Source organism: Neophocaena asiaeorientalis, unplaced genomic scaffold, assembly GCF_003031525.2.
Source record: "Neophocaena asiaeorientalis asiaeorientalis breed wild unplaced genomic scaffold, Neophocaena_asiaeorientalis_V1.1 scaffold137, whole genome shotgun sequence".
Lineage (NCBI taxonomy): Eukaryota > Metazoa > Chordata > Mammalia > Artiodactyla > Phocoenidae > Neophocaena > Neophocaena asiaeorientalis.
Genome location: NW_020171804.1, coordinates 809,639 through 826,942, shown reverse-complemented (window position 1 = coordinate 826,942; position 17,304 = coordinate 809,639).

Genomic DNA, 17,304 nt, shown 5'->3' with positions numbered 1-17,304 from the left:
ATAACCAATGAGAACCTGCTGTATGGCACAGGGAACTCCACTTCGCTGTACAGTAGAAACTAACACAACGTTGTAAAACAACTATACCCCAACTTAAAAAAAAAAGCTAGAGGAAAGACTAGAAAGCTAGACATTGTTATGTCTCAGACCTATGCTGGCCCCACTGAATGAGTTAGAAAACATTTTTCCTCTTCTATTTTATTAATGTAAGATTGGTGTCATTAATTCCTTAAATGTTTGACAGAATTTACCAATGAAGGCCTCTGACTCTAAAGATATTTTTCTAGGAAGTTTTTTTATTAATAATTCAATTTCTTTAATAGCTACAGGGCCATTCCAATTACTTCTTGTGTCTATTTTAATAAACTAGGTTTCAGAAAGAATTTGTTCATTATATCTAAGTTGTCAAACCTAATGACATAAATTCGCTCATAATATCTCTGTGTTCTCCTTCTAATATCAGTAGGATCTATTAACATGGCCCCTCTCTCTTTCTCGATGTAGGTAATTTTGGGATTTTCTTTTTCCTTTTTCATCAGTCTTGCTAGGTTTTCATCAATTTTACTAATCTCTTCCAAGGGTCAGTTTTTGACTTTATTGATTCCTCTATTGGCCATCTGCTTTCTCTTTCATTGATTTCCACTCTTACCTTTAGCATTTATTTCCTCCTACTTATTGTTGGGTTTTCTACTAATTTAATTTTTCTCTAGCTTCTTGAGGTAGAATTGTCATTAATTTAAAATGTGCTTCTTCAGGAATTTTGGTATTAAAATCAGGACAGTACCTAGGAGAGAAGGACATTGCGAGAGGTGGTGAGGAAAAGAATACTTTCTGTGTTATAGTTATTGTTATAATCATCATCATTACTGTCAGTAGTAGTAGTAATAGTAGCAGCGTTATAAACCTTTTGATAGTCATTTCTAACTCTAATGCATGTATCAATTAGAAGATAAAAGAATTTTTTAATTTGTTTAAAAAAATAAATAATGCTTGTTTTCTCATATAAGCATTCAGGGCTATAAATTTCCACTAAACACTGCTTTGGCTCATTGCACAAACTCTGACATGTTGTTTCCATTTTCATTAAGTTGAGATATTTTCTAAAAATTACCTTGTGATTTTGGTTTGACCACAGGTTCTTTAAAAGAGTTTTTGCTTAATTTTAAAATATTTGGGGGGCTTTCTAGATATCTTATTGTTACTGATTTCTAATTTATTTTCATTGTGGGCAGAGAATACACTGTATATGACTCTAAACTTCTGAAATGTATTGAGATTTGTTTTTAAGCTCGGGTAGATGGTCTCTCTTTATGAGAAAATGCCTTCATCCTTGCAAAGAATATGTTTCTGCAATTGCTGGGTGTAGTGTTCTATAAATATCAATCAGGTCACCTTGACAGATGGTACTGTTTAAATCCTCCATAGTTTTACTGATTTGTTGGCCTAATTGTTTTATCTATAAATGAAAGGAGGGTGTTAAAATCTCCAACCATAGGACTCAAAAATATTCTCCCCAAATGATATGAAATAACTTAGCTATGAAATTTCTATGCAAAACCATAGTCTCAACATTTCTTAAAAATAAAGAATACCTAGACTGCAAAATAACTGTCAGTAAAAAGAGAAAAAGCAGCAAACCCCAGCACAAGGTCCCACCCACTGCCCTATCAAGGCTGCCAGAAAAAGACCACAGAGAGGAGGGGGCTGCAGGGTCCAGGCAGATGTGACTCTTCAGAAGGTAAGACCAATCCAGCCTGAAAATGCTCCCTCTGATTCCAAAGAACAATTTCAGGGCTGGCATCACGTTAAGGGGCAGGCATGATTTAAAGGAATTGTCCTCCCAAAAAAGCCAAAGGGGAAGAAAGAAGGGTCCTTTGGAAATTAGGGGAAAACAAGAAGAAGTAAGTACAGGGTCATGCATGACAAAATCCCACAAAAGCAGAGGATTTGCAGCCCCTCTCCCAAAGCAAACTCTCATCCCAAGGACCGTAGTTGCCAGACTGACAGGAAAGGGTCATGCTTAACTAGGAATTTTATTTATAAAATAAATAAGAGGAAATAAAACCCATAGAGAACAGCTGCAAAACATCAGGAAATGAATTTATACACAAACCAGCAGAGGAAAACACACCTATCCTCCAAAAATGAAAAAGAAGAAAAGTGTTAAGTCTACACTCCAAATAGAATTAGATATAGTCAAAGCATTTGAGAATATGAAAACCCATCTGAATCAGAAATCCACATGTCAAGAACAGAAATGGACAAAAACAGAAAGAAAAGGAAAAGAGTTGATTGAACTCAGAAGAGAAGTGGAAGAAAAGGATGAAATTTCTTAGAAAAAAAGAATAAAATAATAATAATAAAGTAGTCAGCAATTAAAAAAAAAAAAAAAGAATAGGGCTTCCCTGGTGGCGCAGTGGTTGAGAGTCCACCTGCTGATGCAGGGGACGCGGGTTCGTGTCCCGGTCCGGGAAGATCCCACGTGCCGCGGAGAGGCTGGGCCCGTGAGCCATGGCCGCTGAGCCTGTGCGTCCGGAGCCTGTGCTCTGCAACGGGAGAGACCACAACAGTGAGAGGCCCGCGTACCGCAAAAAAAAAAAAAAAAAAAAAAAAAGAATAGATCACAAAGTGCCCAAGAGAAAATAGACTTAAATGCAAAACTTTTTTTTTTCTTTTCTGGCTGCTTAGAGTTTATTTTCTACTTGGTGTAAGGCACAGTGTTATGTGTCAGGAAGACTCTCAGGTGGTTTGAATAGTAGAGTGGGGTTCTCTCAACTTCCTTATTGGTGTTTTGCTAAATGCAAATTTAATACAAAGAAATTTAATCAAAGAAAACAGCAAAACAACCATGAGGATAAAAATGACACAAGAGAAAGAAGTAAAGCAAGTCAGAGAGAAAGGAGTAGAAATGGAAGAAATAATATTTGTATTACTGGAATCCCTGAGGAAGAAAAACAAAACAGTGGAATAGAATTATTATTCAAAAGTATAATCCAAGAAAACATTCCAGAAACAGGAAATGACTTGAATCTGTACATCATAAAGGGCTCACTGGGAACCTGAGAAAATTAACCCAGAATGTCCAAGTTCAAGACGTATTTTAGTAAAACTATTACATATCAAAGATGAAGGTAAAATCCTCAAGGCCTCTGGACATAAAGAAAAAAATAACTTAAAAGGCAAAAGAATTAGATTAACCTCAGACCTTTCAAAACACACGAACAAAGCAAGGCAACAATGGAGTGGCATTTTTCAAACACCCAACGAACAGAAGTGTGAAGGAGGATTTAAATACAGCCAAGCTGTCCTTCAGGTATCAAGTCTACAGGAAACACATTTCAAATCCACAAGAACTTAGGGAATCCTTCACCCATTAGCCCTTCCTGGGTTTCTCTTTCTCTTGAGTTGAAAGCAAAACTTAAAATTACCAACGCACAAAAGAACATGCATCCCAGCCATTAGCCCACTCACCTTCCCAACCCAACACAAGATTTGAAGTGGACCCTCTAGCATCCTAGAGACTTCCCCCCTGCACACCCTCACCCCGTCGTGCCCCTAGTAATAAGTGGGATAGATAAGAGGTGTGAGTCAAGTGGGAGAATGCTGTTTGTAAAGGGAAATAAAGCAACCCATCGTTCCTTAACCAAACTTCCCAGGCAGGACAGTTTTAGGAAAGAGCTCTATGGAGGTTAATAATCTAGAAACTGATTATTTAATCTCTCTGTGTGTAAGCACATCCTTTGCAGGTTTTTTCCAGTTTCTGAATTACACACACCTGAGATTGAAGAAACCTGTTTAAAAGCAAATTTGTCATTTCCAACCTTATTTATTTGCATATTTATTCATTAATTTAAGTATATTCCTCTTTGCTGCAAAAAGTGCTTACAGAGGTCTACAGAATACATACAAAACCTAAAAAACAAAAGTCGAAGATAAATAAGTCTAAACATAAAACAGAACAGGGAGTGGGGTTAATATCCAGCATGCCTTCCATGAGATTCTGCATACCTGCCAGAGACAGGCCCCAAAAGTGGCTCTAGATTTCCTAGTAGCCAATAAGAAAAAGAAAACATTACCCGCTACACAGTTTACAGCATATAAAGGAAAAAAGCCATCCAGTCACTTAAGAGAAATGCAACTGTTCTTGAAGCCAGACCAAAAGGGAGTTTCTTCTGGTCATCGAGTGACCCAATGACCATCGAAATTAGTATCTTCATCCCAGCATGGTAGTGAGTAAACCAAGGCCCTTTTCTCAAAAGTCTCTAAAAAGAAGCCAGTATGGAATCTAAAACACACAACAAACTAGTGAATATAACAAAAAAGAAGCAGACTCACAGATACAGAGAACAAACTAGTGGCTTAGAGGGGAGGTGCAATACAGGGGTAGGGGAGTAAGAGGTACGAACTGTTAGGTATAAAAGAAGCTACAAGGATATATTGTTCAACATGGGGAAGAGAGCCAATGTTTTATAATAACTATAAACGGAGTAAAACCTTTAAAAATTGTAAATCACCATATTGTACACCTGTAACCTATATAATATTGTTCAGCAACTATACTTCAATTTTTTAAAAAAGAAGCCAATGTCTTCACCTCAAAGCCCCAGTCAGCCAACTGCTTGCAGTCTTGCTGCTCTGCCATAATCAGGGTGGTTTTAGGATCTCTAAGGCACAGATGTTCTCATAGTCTTCCAGCAACTCTATAAATATTGCGTTTCTTGGCCACGTATTGATGGACGAGGAGACACAGTCTGTACAAGTTTGCTGGTAAGTCAGGGAGCCCTGTTCCTGACAGCTGACCAAGCTGGCCCTGCAGCCATGCCTGGGACACAGATGGTGCCGCTGCCAGAGAGCTCTGGCCCTCCTTACTCAGAGACACCTGCAGACAGACTGACGCCCAAGAACCTAAACCGTGGCCCCTTAAGATGGGAGCAGGGGAACTACTGTGAATAAAGATAAGCATCAAGCACAGGGAGATGGGAAATGACTGAGCAGGGAGTGGTGGGGGTGGGGGACGGGCTAGACCCCTCTGCTGCCCCCACGCGGTCATGGACAGGTCTGTCCTCTCTGTGCCTCCGTTCTCCCAGCTAGAAGGGGGGGCGCGGTGGGGGGGGGGGGGACTCTGGACAGGACCATCCCCTGAGTCTCTGCTTTGATCACCTAGCACCAGGTTAGAGGAAGTGGACGAGCCCATGCTCCAAAGAGCCTCGGGCAACTCCAGGACACCCCACAGTTACAGACAGCCGAGCACCTCACTGCACTCCCCGGGGGCCAGCTGGGTAGGGGAGGCAAAGCCAGAAAGCGCCAAAGCCCAGCAGAGGGGACGGTGAGCTCCGTGTTTCTCTGTCCAGAGGCACTGGCAATTCTCTCATGCCCAAGTCAATACGGGGGTGGTTAAAAGTATATGCGATCAGATAAAACCAGCATTTAACCTTTTCTCACCACTAACCAGCTGCGTGGCCTTGGAAGCACTACTTAGCCGTGCTGAGGGCTCAGTTTCCTCATCTACATAATAGCAATAAAAACAGAATCTGCCCCAAGGGTCATGGGGGGAATCACAGGAAACGGGGCGCTTATGCACAGTTCCCAGAATGCAGTGAACATTCAGGAAGGATGTACTATTGTTTGTTCCTGGAAGCCCAGGTCCCATGTTCCTCCTCTGGTGGCTTTGTTATTGGGAAACACTTTTAATTTCTAGCTAAAGGAGCCACCAAGATCCCTGCCTTCCCACTGCCCCCTCCCTGTCTCCCTCTGTCTCCCTGTCTCCTGGGTCATCCACTTTCTCCCTCTCATGGGAACAGAAAACCATCTCCCCCACCCCCATTCCTGGTGTCCCCCAAACACGTCCTGTGAACTGAAGAACTCACTGTTAGGAAACAAGCAAGGAATAGAGAGAAAAGGAGAAATAAAGAGTTCAGAATCTCCCAAAAAGGTTTCATCTTTGTCCCAGTTCCTGGACCCCTTTCTGAGGTCGTTCTGCTTGCAGGTGAAGCTGTCCTGAGTGATGGAGATTGGGTGGCGGAGCTGTCCTGAATGATGGGGGGCTGGGATCAGGGGGTGCTGTCCTGAGTGATGGGCACCTGGGGTCAGGGAGACTTGAGTCCTTTCTGACCCGGTTCTTCATCTCTGCTGCCGGTGATTGGGTCTCAGAAAGAAGTCACCTCCGTCCGCTTTGGTCTGCAATCGTACTCGGTGCTTTACTCATTTACTCTTTCTTTCAAAAAAAATTGTTGAATGCCTTCCTCTCTGAAGCTTCTGCCACTCCGTTGCCTCTAGCACACGCGTAATTCTTTACATCTTCCATGAAGTTACAGGCCACAGAGGGGCAGGGACCCTCTGCTGATGGGGTCTCAGGATCACGAGAGTACAGGACCCCACTTCTCTGCAGAGAAGAGAGGTGTTTCTGCCTTAGGGCACATCTGTCCCACTGTGCTGTCAAAGAAGGAAAACCAGACAGGCAGCAGCTTGTCTCCAGGGACTCTGCAAGTTAGAGGAGAGGTGGGGCCAGCTCTGCCCTAAGCCAACTCCACTCCCTTAGTCTGCTGGGCTGCCAAAAGGAAGTGCCACATACAGGGCAGCTCAAATAACGGAAGTTTATTCCAGAACAGCACTTAGAACAGTCTAAGTTCAAGGTATCTGCAGAGTTGGTTTTCTCCAGGGCCTCTCTCTTTCGCACGTAGACAGCCGTCTTCTCCCCATATCCTCACATGGTCTTCCCTCTGTGTGTATCTGTGTCCGGATCTCTTCTTCTTAAAAGGACACAAGTCAGATTGGATTAGGGCCCAGCCATACGGCCTCATTTTAACTTAGTCACCTCTTTAAAGACCCCACCTCCAGGGCTTCCCTGGTGGCGCAGTGGTTGAGAATCCGCCTGTCAATGCAGGGAACATGGGTTCGAGCCCCAGTCCTGGAAGATCCCACATGCCACGGAGCAGCTAAGCCCATGCACCACAACTACTGAGCCTGTGTGCGCGCCTAGAGCCGGTACTCTGCAACAAGAGAAGCCACCGCAATGAGAAGCCCACGCACCACAGCGAAGAGTAGCCCCCGCTCGCCACAACTAGAGAAAGGCCGCGCGCAGCAACAAAGACCCAACGCAGCCAAAAATAAATAAATAATTAATTTTTTAAAAAAAAAAGGCCTTACCTCCAAATAGGGTCACATTACGAGGTCCTGGAGGTAGGGTTTCAACATATGCATTTTGAGGAACATGGGCACCCACCACCCCATGCAAAGGCAGCAGAAAACCCATCACCAGCTCCAGACGATTGCTGATTTTCAGCCTGTACTGTTATTGGTTATCTTGGATCGAGCTTTTGATGGATTGTTTTGAAATCAACAAAAATAGAAGAGCAAACATATCAGTGGGGTTGTGGATGAGTATGTCCTAGAACACCTTTCAGTTGGACGGGTGGGTAAGAGAGGGGGACCGTGACAGGTGGGTGAGGGAGGGGGACCGTGACAGGTGGGTGTGGATGGTCAGATACAGCAGTGCTAGAAGTGATAGATGAATGGGATAGATAGAGAAGAGAGAGTACGGACAGTATGTTTATATATACAGCGTTCACCTCTGTGGTGGGATTATAATTCTTATTTTCTGCTTCTTATTTTTCTGGATTTTCATAATTTTCTACAATTAATGTGTATTGTTTTAAAAATAGAAAATATAAATAGATATTTCCACTTAGTTAGAAGTAATACACCCGCATTTTTGCCTGCACTGACAAGGGGACATACTGGAATGTGATCCCTAAACCAAGTTCTGCTCTGGGGAAAATGGTTTCTGAAAGGGCTCAACCTATAAAACTCAATGCTATAAAATTCTTAAGACCCTTATGAACACATAAATGAGTCTTGGAGGTTCCAAGCCAAAGCCATGAGTACTTTTATTATGGTTCCAGAAATGGTGCAGAGCCACCCGGTTGCAGATGGTTTTAATTAATCCTGGAACGGGCAATCAAGCATGTCACTCTAAATGATCCTGAGGACCCGCACTCATTTTAAAGATACGGATAAGTGTCCAAAATACCGGTGGCCCAAGGTGGGGATCTTTCTTGGCCTCCCTCGTCATTTTTATTGTAACAGTGTTATTAATGCTAGTTAACCAGACCAGCATCTGTGCTTCCCAGATATCTTATTGATCATAACTAATATCTATTTGGTGCTAATTCCTTGATTGTGTACTCAATCTTCCAGTTGTAAAATTAGTAATACTTCTGTACTAAAGCAGATCTGTATAACAAAGAGGCATCCATGAATGCACCATATTGTGAGCCCCACAGACTACACGCAGAAGCAATGATAATATTGTTTTATCTTGTCTCAGTTACTCCCCACCATGAATTGGTGTCACTGTGGGACAGAGTCCCTTTCACATCTGCTCTGGTCTGAATGTGTGTCTCCTCCCAAAAAGCGTACGTTGAAATTCTAATGCAGAGCCCTCATGAATGGGATTCATGCTCTTAGAAAAGAGACCTCAGAGAGATCCTTAGCCCCTTCCACCAAAAGAGGACACGGCGAGAACGCGCCATCTGAGAAGCAGGAAGTGAGCCCTCACCAGACACCTCGCAGAATCAGCCAGCGCTGCGGTCTTGGACTTCACAGCCCCCAGAACTGTGAGAAATGATTTCTGTTTGTAAACCCCCAGTCTGTGGTATTTTGTTATAGCAGCCCAAACGGACGAAAACAACATCCTTGTAAACAACCAAAACGCTTAGAAACAAGACCTATGGAGCAGAGAGGCATCGGCCAAAGGAAGCAGCTTCTGTGGCCAGAACCCACTTTCCCTCCAGTTGCATCCATTCAACATCCACTGGCGTTTGACCTGAGGCACATCCATGCAGGGTTGGGTCAGGGGCCGAGGGCTGGCATTGGGAGGAAACGCAGAGCTCAGGCCAACACAGTCTCCGTCGCAAGTAGCTTGACGTGGGCGTCAGTTTACAAACATATGATGTGCGTAGCCTGCCTCTTAGTGGGGCTCAGTAGATTTTAGCAGAAACAAACTGGAAAGGGGACACGTGAAACTCGGTAAGGAGACTCAAAGGAATGTCCTGGGCCACCTGGGTGCACGATGCCTAAAGCAAGGCACACAATCACATCGGTGCTCGGGGGAAGGACACGCCGCAGTCACCTTCCATCTCCAGGCGCTTTGGCAGGACCACCTCTTCTCCCCCCCAGTTCCCCTCCACCCACTATGGGAGCGCTGGAGCCTCTGCAGCCGTCACATTCTGTGACCTGGGAGTTCTAAGAACTCTGTTGACTGCTCTGTGACCTGGTGGCCATCGCCCATCTGAACACAGGACATTCATATCACACGTCCAGCCAGAAGGATCATTTTCAGTGCAAAGGTGAACACAGAGATGAGAGCTTCCCAAAGGGGTGGGTCCAGCCGTGGAGACTGAGCCCCAGGAAGTGGGACAGAGGCCAGAGACCCCTGAGTAAGGGTACACAGATGGGCTCTGGTTGGCCAGATGACTACAGAGAGCCTTCTGGTAGTGATCAGAGAGTCTCAGAAAAGGACTACATGCACAGGCAGGGTTGCAGCTCCATTCTGGTCAGAATCCTGTAAACAGACAGTGTGCATGGTGCCCGAAGGAGCAGAGAGCTTCCTCCCCGGCTTGTCCAGTTCTCCTAGTGGCCACTGACGGGGAAAGGGGCAGGTCACGATAACTGCAGTAGTCAGCTCAGCTGCCGTCACAAGGCTGGGCAACTTAAACAACAGACATTTATTCCCTCTCTGTTCTGGAGGCTGGAAGTCTGACATCAAGCTGCCAGCAGGGCTGGTTTCCCCTGAGGCCTCTCTCCTTGGCGTGTAGACGGCCGTCTTCTCCCTGTGTCCTCACACGGTCCTCCCACTGTGTGTGTCTGTGTCCTGATCTCCTTATAAGAACACCAGTCATATGGGATTAGGGTCCAGCCATGTGACCTCATTTAACCTTAATAAGAAGGTTTTATCTCCAAAGAAAGACACATTCTGAGATCCTGGGTGTTCGGACTTCACCACATGCATCTAGGGGACACGCACAGTTCATCACAACCACCATCCTGGAACCACATGTGTCTTCCCTGACTTCACACACACGCTCACACACAGTCACACGCAATCACACATACAACACGTGCACGCACACTCTCATACTGACTCACACACTCACATTTACACACGTTCACACACACTCGCACACTTTCACAATTATTCCCCGAAGTAACAAGACCTGCTGACAAGTGACTCCCAGGCAGAGAAGACCCGTCTCCCACACAGGAGAGAGCAGTGCAGGGCCCCGTGCAGGCTGCGTGCAAGCATTAGTGTGAGGGGTGCATCCCCCCTAACCAGGGCTCAGGCGGCCTCTGGAGGAAGTAGTGTCCCGGCTGACACCTGAAGGTGGGTCGTAACTGCCCAGGCAGAGTCCGAGAAGGGTAGAGCGTCCTGGCATCAGGACGGGAACGGTGTGTGTAGGCTTGGCATTGGAGGAGCTGGTGGTCAAGAACCATGAGGCACGGGTATATTACTCAGCCATAAAAAAAGAACAAACTAATGCCACGCGCAGCGACGTGGATGGACCTAGAGATTGTCATGCTGAGCGAAGCAAGTCAGACACAGAAAACCAAATATCCTATGATGTCGCTTATATGTGGAATCTTAAAAAAGGGTACGAATGAACTTGTTTACAAGACAGAAGTAGAGCCACGGATGTAGGAAACAAACTTATGGTTACCAGGGGATGGGGGGGAAGGGATAAATTGGGACATTGGGACTGACATCTTCACAGTACCACCTATAAAATAGATAACTAATAAGAACCTGCTGTAGAGCACAGGGAATGCCTACCCTGGAAAAGAATCTAAAAAAAAAAAAGAAGAGTGGATATTTGGCTAGGCCTCACTGACTCATCACATCCTGGGGACACAGAGAGGAGCCCCATGGCCCCTCCTCCGGGATCAGCTGCCAACCGCAGCCGCAGGCCAGTCAGCCACCTCTGCGGCTGCGGGGCTGCCACAGGAAGGCGCAAGCTCCTTTCAGGGTCCCCGTTTGGGCTGGGAGCGGATTTAGATGAGGCCCCAGCGGCCACGAATGCCTGTGCCCTGCAGAATCTGGTCCTGGGGCTGCAGCACCACAGTGGCGCCTGCTGCCTGTACTTGTGCCCCAAGGTTGGGCAGCCCTAGGCCTTTGATCTCATCCTCTGGGCAGTGACTGCACCATGGGGCAGCTCTGTCCACCTGAGGCAGGCTTTTCTCCAGGCAGGCTGCTCTGGGCCAGCCCACACCTGCGGGTAGCGGGGCAGCCTGAGCCCACCGCAGGCCCTAGGAGGGAAGGTGTCCCGGACCGCCCAGGGGTACCTGACGGGGGCCCAGGGCTGTGAGTGAGGCTGACTCCAGAGGGTATCTCTCCTAGGCACTGGGGGAGGGGACGATACTTATGGCTTTAACTGAGTCAGATCATCTGGACAGATGGGGGGCTTTCGAGACAGGGAGGTCCCCTGAGGCCACAGATCCCTGGTGAGCTCTAGCTGGGCAGGCAGACAAGATCGGCAGCCCCGATTCCTCCCAGATTCAGGGCCGAGGAGGGCTGTGGAGTGGGAGGGCAACCGTGCATTCCTGTGGCTTATCTTCAGGCTCCTCTCCTCTCCCTCCCCTCCCCTCCCATCCCACGGTCTCTGGTTGGCTGTGAATTGGCTTTTTCCAGGAGCTCGGATGGAATTCCACCGTATCTTGAGCATCACAGTGAGCCATGAGCCTCAGAAACAACAAAGCCCAGTTTCCTGCTGTGCTGATGGGAATCTCCATCCGAAAGGCATGGTGGGAGGAGCCGGCACCTCCACCCTGAGGGAGGGGCTGCCTAGCTGCAGGGGTGGCCACACAGAAGCTGCTGCAGAGGCCGACGGAGCAGGAGTGATGGGGAGAAACCTGCCCGCTCTCCAAGCTGCTGGGGCCTTTCGTTGGCCAAACGCAATCCAGGAGTCGCCTAGGCAGGGGCAGCTCCTGAGCACAGAGCGGACCCAGAACGGCATTTGTCAAACTTCCTCCTGGTGACCCCAGGCACCCACCATGTGGACCCTCTGCCTCTGCACGTCCATCACAGTTTGGTCCAGAGCCCGCACAGCAGCGCAGAGCCGAGCCTCCGGATAAGGAGAGCTCTCGTAGGCAGGCAGGTGTGGAGGGGACCCCAATCCCTCAAGAAGTTGCCCCTTGTCCACAGCATCCCCAGGTCCAAGCCTGCATGTCACCCGGCCTCCCCTCCAGCCTCCTTTTGTCCTGAGCACATCTGACTCTCCAGCCCCTGCTCAGGCAGGACCAGTCGCCAAAACCCCAGTGACTTGGTTCTGGCAGCCTTTGTGGGTCCTCTCCCACGGCCACCCCGTGTCCTCTGCTGACCGAAGGCCAGGCCTGGGACTTTCCTGGGGCCCCTCGGCAAGTCGGGGAGGAGCCAGGTCCCGGGCACCTGTGCAGCCACACACACGGCCTCTCTGCTCCCACAGCGCTCAGGGGACAGTGCCAGCCAGTTGCCAACCATACGTCCCTTACCCAGTTATGGTCAGAGACATGAAGAGTGACCTTTGGGGGCCTCTTTCGTCTTCCTGGAAACGCGCCGTGTGGCTTGCGGGATCTCAGTTCCCCGACCAGGGATCAAAGCCAGGCCATGGCAGTGAAAGCCCGGAATCCTAACCACTAGGACACCAGGGAACTCCCCACCCCAGTTCTGATGTTCTGACTGATCCCCTTCCACTGACTGCATTCATTTTGGCTACTTTGCAAGTTAAAGGCATCCACTATTAACTGAACATAAATGACAGCAATAAGAAGGTGTCTTCATCCCTGGACACAAAGGGACACCCGGCCACAAGTGGGCATCTCTGGACATGAGTGGGCACCCTGGACACCAGGCATGTGGGGGAAGCAGCAGCAGCGCTGGGCTCAGGTGGCCCCGCTCCCCCTTCTTGGCTGCCCCGAGGCAAGCTGTAAAAACAGCCTCAAGGCTTTTGCTGCCTGGTGACCAAACCAGCCCCAAGGAGAAGGCGCCTGATGAGAGGGACCAGAAATAAGCAGGTAGGAGGGGCGGGGTCAAACCTTTGCGGGGAAACGGCCCCCCTGCCCCTGCTGCTCCCCAGAGGACACCCAGCTTCCTTCCACTTGGGCCCCTGTCCGTGGGGAAAGGGTGGGTCTGCTTTGCTGGAGGCCAAACCGGCCACTAAGTGGGCAGTGGGTGGGAGGAGCCTCTGCAGTGACGACACAGAGGGCCCGTTCCTCCTTCCTCTATCCCTCAAATCCGCTCCCGCCACGGGAACCTCGCCTTGTTTAAAGCCTTTCCGCATCTCCAGTTGTTTTTTGTAAAGTGGCAGCTTCGGGGCTGCCCACCTGCTCCTCAGCACCTCTCCCACACCCTTCAGGACCACCCAGTCTCCCAACCTTCTGACCCACCCGTCATCTGCCAACTCTGCTCTTTCTGGAACCTTCTCCAACAGTCCCAGCAGGATCAGGGCTCCCCCAGCAAGCGTTCCCAGTGTAATCGTGGCCTGCTGTTCGGGGGGATGGTGAGGACATCAGGAGGGTCAGGAGTGCCCTCCTCCCACGAGGACCCGACTGAAGCCACGTAAGCCTCCCACCGTGGGTGACATATTCTTGGTCCTGTTGCCTTGCAGGACAGGAGATGGTTCTGACAGCGGTCCAAGGATCGCCACCTGACCATATCCAGGGGATTCTTCTTGGTCTCCATGAACTGGATCCCTCAGCAGCATTTGACGCCTTCTGGAAACTCTCTGGTTCTCTCACTCCCTCCCTGTTGCCCAGGACCCTCCTTCCTAAGGTCGGAACCCTCGGGACTTTGCCCTAAGCTCTCTTTGCGCCCCACTCAGCACATCCCCTGGGATGTCCACTCCCACATCCCACAGCACATCCCCTGGGATGTCCACTCCCACAGTGTCACCCTCCACGAAGGGACACGCCAGGGACTCCCCAGTCCAGACCCCAGCCCAGACTTTCCATAAGAGCAGCCAACAGTGAGCACCTACTGTGTGCCAAGGTCAGCAAGCTGTGTGGATTATCTCATCCCACCCTCCCGAGGCCCTGTGTGGACCAGGAACCTACCTGTGCAGAGGCCACGCACTTGTCAAAGGTCACGTCGTAAGTGGTCAGGCTGGGATTAAACCCAGGCGGTCCCCTGCAGCACCCTGACCATTGTGCAGAGGTCCACACAGAACACACAGAGCACACCTTGGTCAAGGACACGTCGAGGGTTCCTGCACCAACCCCCTCCAGGGGAGGGGCACCTGGCTGATCTGTGTACGTAAGACAGAGGCAAGTCTGCACGTGCTCTCGGAGAGTACTGGAGGACGAGGGACAAATTGGGGATGGGCTGGACTGTCAGTGTGAGCCCACATGTCGTTCTCAGAGAGCCCAGCCCTGGGCTCACCACACACACTCAGGACCACAAAGGCTCCGCAGGGCCGCCTTTGATGTCCCTGCGTCTGATCTCTGTGTGAATCTGTTGTCTCTGCAGGTGTCACACTCAGCTGTCAGGCTCCACTGGTGTCTGGCTGACTGCTCCATTGTGTTGACAATGACCTGGACATAAATGCTCCACATTCTAATCCAATTAAATCTGAGCTCCTTGGTGGGGTGGTTTTAAGGCCAGGCTATGAGGTTTGCTCTGACCCTACTGGAACTCTTTGCATTAGTCTCTGTCCCCACTTCTCTCTGGTGGTAAAATCCAGCTGCCTGTGGCTTAACTTGTGCTCTTATGGAGCTGCCAGCCTCCTCTCATTCTCACCTCCACGGTGGAGCTGCCAGCCGCTTCCCACTACTCACCACCAAAATGCCCACAGTTCTTGAGAGCTCCCTTAGGCTTGGACTTCCCTACGCTCTATTCTAAATAAAGTCAGTTGTCATGGAGAGAGCTTCAGAGCTGCCTATCCTTACGGCTTCCTCTCCCCTAGGGAAGATCTCAGACCCACCGTCCAGAGCTGGGGTTGTGGCATGACACCCTCACTTTATGAACAGGGTGTTGGGTGGGGACGGCAGCTTCTGGTCTTCTCAGGCTGCCTCTCCTGGGAGGAACCTCCACTTTAGAGGCAAGCTGAAGAGACACTGATGGGGCCCCAGTATTCTCAGCATGCCATGCCTGGGGTAGAGCCCCCCAGCAAATAACAGTGAGGTCTGGCCAGGTGCAGGGAGCCCTGACATCTCAGCTGTTCATGACTAAAATTTAGTCTCTGTAACGTGGAGGTTGGGGTGGAGGGGATGAGAAATCCTGCCCCTCCCAGGGAAATACCGTATCAAGATTCCTTGTCTAGAAAGTGGAGAGACATGGCATCCCCTTGTCTGGGAGCTGGGGGAAGACGGACACAAATGCACACACATATACACACATGCATACACACACACGTTCCCTGTGTGGGCCTGGCACCCAGGACCCTCCAGATCCCAGAAAAGAACTCATGAATAGGTGAAAATGTGAGGAAAGATTCAAATATGAAACTTGAGTAGACATTCCTCTTATTCCTGGCTCCTAAGTTCCTGAACAGGGTGAATGTTGAATGCAGGTTTATTTCCCTTCCTGATGAGGTGAGTGGGGACCGGCACCTGGGCTCCTACCCCCCAGTCCTGTCCACAGCAGTGCGGCAGCTCCACGGCCCCCAGCCCTCAGGACCTCAGTGCAGGGAACTCCAGACTCTCCAAACACACACAGCACAAGGAGCATTTGTCTCAGTCAGAGTCCCAACCTCACCTCGGCCAGAAATGGTGCCCAGGGACTCCCACGCTAATAAATGTTTCTAGAAATAAGTGCACAAAGGACATCAGACTGCCGGACCGGACCTAGAGACACCTTGCTCCCTGCACCCTCCGTCACAGCCCACGTCCTTTGCTGGATCCTCTTCCCCACCCGCCTTCAATTGATACAAAGCAGGGCACAGGGGTGACACTTAGTGTGCCAGATGGAGGGAACCAGCCCTCTGCCATTGTGAGACTCAGCGACAAAATAAAGGAGTGAGACGAAGAGGAGGAGGTGTGAGACGTCCGGGAAAACCCAGGCAGAGGGAAGGGCAGAACTGGGGCTGGGGTCGGGGTGGGGGTCCCAGATGTCCTGGGGTCCCCACCCTGGTGGACACACACCCTCTCCGATTATTCAATCAAACTCTAACCAGGGCAACAGGATTTCTCAGATGTGATTAAGGTCTCAACTTTACTGGCTCTCAGATAGGGAGATTATCCTGGCGGGCTTACCGATCATATGACTCCCCCCCCACCCCGATAAATCCAAGTCCAGAGGTCAGAGGGGTCAACATGATGTACAGTCTCCTTCGCTGGCTTTGAAGATGGAGGGGGCCATGTAGCCAGGAACATGTGCAGGGCCTCTAGCAGCTAAGAGCAGCCCCACCGACAGCCACAGGAAATGGGGCCCTTAGCCCTTCAACGGGCCTTTGCCACACCCCGTGAGCCTGGGCGAGAACCCCGAGCTCCGGATGACATCTTGGCTCCAGTCTGGAGAGACCCTGCACTGAGAACCAGCAAACCTGGACCCCAACTCCAGGCTGCAGAGCTGGACTACTTCCAGCCTTGAAGTCTGTGATATTTGTTACCCAGCAGTAGGTGCTGACACAGCATCCCTGTGCGTTCTTCACCCGACACATTCAGCAGCCCCGCTGCAGGTTCAAGGAGGCAAAGAACTGGGTTAGCCGTGCCCTGGTTTTGCCAATGAGCACAGTGAAAGACGAGAGGGCCAAGGGGCTGACAGAGCACGCAAAGGCATGACCAATAGTCCACTGACCAGGATTCAGGCTGGGCGGGGGGAGGGCAGAGAGCCAGAGCTGGACGGAGCTGGCGTGGGGGTCGGAGGTCTCAGTGGGGCCAGGAGGTCTCTAAAGTTAGCATAGTGAAGAAAGTGCACTGTAGAGCTAAGGGGGGTGGTCGGGTGGCCCGGTGCCTGGCCCAGGATTGCAAGGGTCACCACTGTTGGTAAGGGTGGGGTCCACAGCCAAGAAGGGCCACTTGACGGCCATGTGCACACAGGAGTAGCCTCTTGGTGGGGGCCCAGCTTCTTATGGGAGCCAGGAAGTGAGGACTCTTGGGGAGGGGAAGGCACACACAGCATGTGCTCCAGAGGCCCTCAAACAGGGAGTGACCAGGGCAAGCCAGGGGCTGGGCTGCACACCCACCAAGGCAGCCACGCCCCCCAGGACATCATCTGAGAAGAGGGCCAACATTTTAAAGGTTTGAGATGGTCTGAGACCCGCGAGCACTCTGACCCCGCACCCCGGCCTCCAGAGGCCACGTCATCTGGCAGACGTCCAGCGAAGATGACCAGCGGAG